Below are 6260 nucleotides of genomic sequence, written 5' to 3'. Positions count from 1 at the left end.
TTATGCAGATTCTATCATACTTGCATTCAACAAAACAAAGTTATGGCTCATCAAACTTCACTCAAAATTCCCAACAAAACACATGTTAATGTTGCAATTAAGTTAATAAAATTGAATCATTTGCTATCTTCATCTACACTACAACACATCAAAGTCTGTAATTACGTACCAAATTCCCTATGAATGCATCTTCATGTCATTCTTCAACATTTTTGCAGATTGCCTTGTATCAGAAAGCTCCAACTTCCCAAATAACAGATATTGAATTACAGCAAATACAAATCCATACTCCCTCATGACTTCACTTTCCCTTCACTGATTGCCTCATTTAACTTCTCATTGTATAGCTTAATTAAATGAGGGGTTTCTTCCTTAAAAAAACTCACATACTTTTCCAAGAAACACTTTTCTGTACACTCCAACATTCTAGATATTCTTGAATCCATTTCAACAAGACCTTTGGACGACAGATACTGAATAACTGCACCTCTTGGAATCAGCCTTTTCTTCAAGCTATATCCAAGTAGCACAGGGCGATTCACAATGACTGAAGACTCTAAACCCAATTTGTTCACATAAAAATCCATTGCAGCCATGATCTTATCCTCTGAGCATGCCATACAAAATGGGAACTTCTTGAAGGATGCAGTAATATCTTTGTCGGACCAATCCCACTTTTATAAACCTCAACCCTTCCATCCTTCTTTGATAATGTGAATACCACGATTGCTTCAATAAATTGCCACTTCGAAGGAGTGAATCCCATTTCCTTCACTTCCTCCACAATCTTTCCGAATTTGACTGGTTGTTTGGTAATGCATTGCCAATAATTACTAATTAGCCGCAAAATATTTGAGGCAGGCACTCCATTTTCTTTCAAAGTGTTGATGTTAGGTATTAGAACAGCTTCAGGACTAGCATGTAGAACATAAGGATTTTGTTTAATCACTTCAATGGCTTCTTCATCCAATTGGAGCAACTCAATTAAAATTTCAAAAGTACGAATCATTTGATTTTTTAAGCTCATTTTCAAGATCCAAGGGTTGGTGGTGAATATTTTTACAAGTTCAGGAGTTGAAGCTCCTATAGAGCGAAAGAACTCGATTTTGGGGGAAATGGCCTTCTGCGGTTTAGAATGTAGCATTTTTGGGAACTTTTTGATCATTTCAGAAATATGGGTTTTCGAGAATCCAAACTTTTGGAAACAGGATAGGACCGAATCAGGCTGCATAGAAGATTCAAATTGGACAGTTTTAGAAGCTGAAAGAGCCGATTCAGGAGATAATCCACATGTTTTAGTGAGGTAAGAAACAGTGAAAGAGTTTGGATTATGAGCATCACTTGAAAAGTGTCCAAGTGATAATGAAACCACCATTGACATTGATGGGTTATGAGATGCGAAACTTTACTCATTTCTAGGATGAAGAAGAGTTTTACAGAGAAAACGAAACATGAGAACTGAAAGTCGAGTGGCGAAAAAAAAATCTTACCTTGAATGGAGACAAGACAAGTCGATAATCTGATTTGTGCCAAATGAAAAATTCCAATTCCAGATATTATGAATAAGAAAGCGAAACCCTAAACCAGAGGAGAAAATGAGATGTTCATGGGAAGAGTGAGGTATGGATCGCACTAAAACTACGTCGTTTATTGGTTGTCAAATCATGCATCAGTTGCATTCAATTACACACAAAAAAATTGCAAGTCTCTCATTTTTGTACATCTAGAGGTAATTAAATTCAATTGAATAAAAATATAAAATCTAATTTACGAAGTTAATATAACTCTATGTTATGGCTTTGACTGAAAATTCATATATTAAATAAAGGGTAAATAATTATAAAGTTCTTATGTTTTTGCTTAACATACTAGTAGGTCCATCATATTATTATAAGGTCCTTAAGTTTTATTTTAATCAACTCTTTAGTCATTCCATCTGTTTTTGTAGATAAAAGTCCAAATTGCCCCTAATTATTTACATAAAAAAAAACTTATCTTTTAATGCCAAAATTTAATCTAAATAGTTTTAATAAAGTTTATAAAGTATGTATACACCAAAATTTATATAATTGTATATACTAATCATTAAAAATGTATTTTTATTTTTTAATATAATGTTTTTAAACTAACATTAAATACTAATAAAAAAAATTTAAAAATCATATTTTTTCTTCATTTATAAAATTTATTAGAGATAAAAATAAAGATTATTTTTTACAAAATTTATATAGTTTTGCTCATATTTTAATAATTTTTGAAATATTTTTCATTCATTTTTTAGTCAATAAATTTTTAGGCCACTAAATTAAAGTTCTATAATTATATAAAATTCAATAAATTAATTACTCAATATTATAGAGATTATATAGAAAAAAAGAAGAAAAAAACATAAAATAAGAAAAATAGATGTTTTATTATTAAAACATAGAGTAAAGGGTAATTTTGGTATTTTGAAATTTATTTGGTGTAATTTGACCATTGACTCAAACATAAGGACCAATGAGTTAATGAACACAAAAACTGAGGGACTTTATAATTATTTCTAAAAACAAAAGGACTGATTAGTGTATTAACTCAGGGACCTTATAATTATTTACCCTTAAATATATATCATAATTATCAGTGATTTTTAGCTGGTAAATGATTAATAGGTGGATCTAACTTATTAAAATATTATATATATATATAAATGAAGGGGAGAAATGTTAATTCAACCCTAATATAAAAGTAAGAGCATTTTGGTTGCAAAGTTTGTAAATGTTACCAATTTACCTTGGGTGACAAAACTTGAGGTTAAATTGGTACAATTTCATAAATGTTAAGACGTCAAGTTCTGCTATCTAAAACTAAATTGGTACTATTTCATAAACGTTAAATCTAAAATGATGATATTTTATACGTTGAGATTAAATTGGTACTTTCCTAAGAATTCTGAAATTATTTTCGTACCTTACCTCAATTTTATTTTTGTAGACTTTTTCAATGACTTTATATAATTGCAAAGGGTTAAGGTGCAAAAATACCCCTAACGTTTTGGGTGAGGAGCAATTTTACCCCTAACGTTGGAAGCCAAGAGCAATTTTACCCCTAACGTTAATAAATTGGGTGAATTTGAGAAATAATTCATCAAACTGTCTTCTCGGTCATGAATCTTGTTATCTACACTTCATACGCTTGTCATTTTATCAGTAACAAATCACAAACATTCGTTGGGATGTGAAAAAAATAAAAAATAAAAAATATACTGTCTTTTTGGACGTATTAGACAAAAAAAATTCAAAAAATCCACCGAATTTATAAATATTAATCTCAAATTCTATTATTAAATTATAAAAAACATGAAATCCTTTTATAGAACGAATTATTATGCAATTGGTACAGAATAATGAACAAAAATATCTGTGTTTTATAATAGTGTCTGAAATTGACCCAATTTATCAACGTTAGGGGTAAAATTGCACCATTTTAAACGTTAAGGGTAAAACTGCTCCTGGCTCAAAACGTTAGGGGTATTTTTACACCTTAACCCAATTGCAAATAAACCATTTTGGCTTCAATAAATTTAGCATAATTTTTATATTTAAGCATTGTTGTAGTCAACGAAACTTACTGCAAGGAAAGTGTTATATAAAAAAGCTTATAAATATTTGATAACCACGTGATAAAAGTTGAAAAATAGAACTATTTTTAAAATTAAATTGAAAGTTAGTGCAATTTTTATCCAGAAAAAAATGTAATATTAATTTAATCAAGTTTAGAATGACTAATATATCACTTCAATCAAATTTAAAAACTAATCAATTGTTTTTAAAGTTTTGGTGCAATCAATTTTTATAGCTAAGTTGAAGCAAATATTATGTATTCGACCAAATCCTTATATTAATTTGTAACTTTGTTTCTTATTTAGATTAGAGATGACAATAATAGGTAAGAGTGTCCGTGAAACCTGGTACTATCGGATCCTAATAGAATTACTCAAAAACTATGAAAAAAGGTTTAGGACGGGTATAAGATTCAAAAAATTACCAGTGACGGGTACGGGATTACCCCTTCGGATACCCGCTACCCGCTATATATCAAAATAAAGATAACCATTTTATGAAAATTAACTATTTAGTTTTAGTGTGTTTTAATTTCTTGATAATTTGATTAATTTAGAATGTTTGGAGTTAAAATGTTTATTAATTTTGTGGACGGTTTATTTTGGAACTCGTTTGTTTTATGTATTGATTCTTAACTGGTACGGGTATCCACAAATTAAATGCAACAAAACGAATAATTAAAAAAAATAACCGATAAGAGTATGAAATTGGCATTACCCACAGATACCCTACATTCCTCGTAAAAACATTTAATACTGCATTAAATCAATTTCTCAGAGCACATCTCGTTTGGAAAATATCGTAAAAATTGTTTTCCATTTTTCAATTTCATCTCCGGCAAACATATTGAAAAGTTGTAATCTTTCCTCTTCAAGTAAACTCACACAGATCAAATAACACCAAATCATCCACTGGTTAATGCGTTGAAACAGTGGCGGAACCAGGATCCCGGATGATCCGAGACTCAAACATATCAGTAAAAAAAATTCCAAAACGTAAAAAAAAAATCGAAATTAACTGTACGGTTGTCAGTAAATTTTCAAAATGCAGTCCGTTAGGGCTGGACAAAATTTTTTTAGCCTCCAACGCATTAAAACTGTAAAAATGTTATCATTTTTTTTAGAAACTAGCATTGAACTAATAGAAAATTAAAGGCCTAATCCCTTCCTAGCCCCTTAAACTTGTAACTTTTTTTCATTTAGCCACTTAAACTCAACAATTTTTTTCATTTAGCCACCTAAACTTAGAGTGTTCCCATTTAGCTACTTAAACTCAACAAATGCGACACCTTTAGCCCTTATAAGCCTACATGACACTTACATGTCACTTGTTGTCTTTCCAAACATTAGGAGGCGCGTAGGATATTAAATTTCTATTCCTCTAGGCTGTATAACGGTAAAATTTCACCACTTAAAGTATCACGGAAACCCTCAAATCCAAAAAGATTGTTTTATGGATGTCCAAATTATGGGGTTAGTTGTTTAATAACTTAATTGGTTATAATGAATTAATAACTGCATTTGACGAATTGCTAATTTTTTTAATTTTGATTTGGAAAAAGATGCCAAAAGAGTTACAATATTTGAGTTTAAGTGGCTAAATGGGAAGACCTAAAGTTAAAGTGGCTAAATGAAAAAAAGTTACAAGTTTAAGGGGCTGGGAAGGGGTTAGGCCTTGAGTTTAAGTGGCTAAATGGGAAGACCTAAAGTTAAAGTGGCTAAATGAAAAAAGGTTACAAGTTTAAGGGGCTGGAAAGTGGTTAGGCCAAAATTAAACATATTTACTTTTTTTTTAATGGTAAAGACATTAAAAATGAATTCAAAAGTGTTATCAAAATAAAAATAAAGAGTCTATTTAAATTAATTAATAATGGTAACATGTTTTTATAATTATTAAAAAATAAAATAAAAATAAGTAAAAACTTAAAAAAAAAAACGAGGTTGAATGGAATCGAACATAGGACCTCAGAAAAGTTTAGGTAAGGGTATGTCTACCCACTCCCAAGATCAGACAAACCACAGACCTCGATGAGGATTTACAATGGAATTTACGGAGTGGGGAATCAAACCTCAAACCTGTCAAGTAGAGATTCAACGCCTTACCACTCGGACCAACTCTCATTGGCAGCATCCTTAACCATCTTATCTACCTTTAAACATTCTCTCCAAAATATTACCAGACACCATTACTAAAAAAAAAAAAAATTCTCAATTCTCCGGCCGCCTGCCGGGGCTCGAGCTCCCCCTAACCCCCTTTGGTCCCGCCCCTGCGTTGAAATGAAAGGTCAGAGGCTCAATGCACTAAAATAGAATAATCGAGGTATACAATAAAGGGAATACGTACATTCAATTCAACAGATATTTGTATTGCTTTGCATGCCATTTAAATTACAATATATTATTCAGAATTCATATTAGCATCACACAGCACTTGGGAAGTATATCAGATGAATTAATTGAAATGGAAATGGAAGTTATCTAAGAATGTTCTGTCCTGCACCTGATCATTGCAGAAGCATCAACTAGTTTGAAGTACAAAGCATCAATTCATATGCCAAATTCCAGCCTCAGCTCAATAACAATGTTCATAACTTTTCTCAATTCAACTCTGTAAATTTTTTTTGTCAAAAGCTAAAAATGCACAGACAAGGAACCAAAG

At 30.8% G+C, this 6260-nt stretch overlaps 1 pseudogene; it reads right to left on the bottom strand.

Annotated features, from left to right (window-relative positions):
• LOC136221804 (transcription termination factor MTERF6, chloroplastic/mitochondrial-like) lies at positions 1 to 1667 on the bottom strand (annotated as a pseudogene).
• Positions 1668 to 6260: the final 4593 nt, after the last annotated feature.

The sequence above is a fragment of the Euphorbia lathyris genome, chromosome 3, assembly GCF_963576675.1.
Source record: "Euphorbia lathyris chromosome 3, ddEupLath1.1, whole genome shotgun sequence".
Lineage (NCBI taxonomy): Eukaryota > Viridiplantae > Streptophyta > Magnoliopsida > Malpighiales > Euphorbiaceae > Euphorbia > Euphorbia lathyris.
This window is presented reverse-complemented; position numbering and strand designations above follow the sequence as displayed.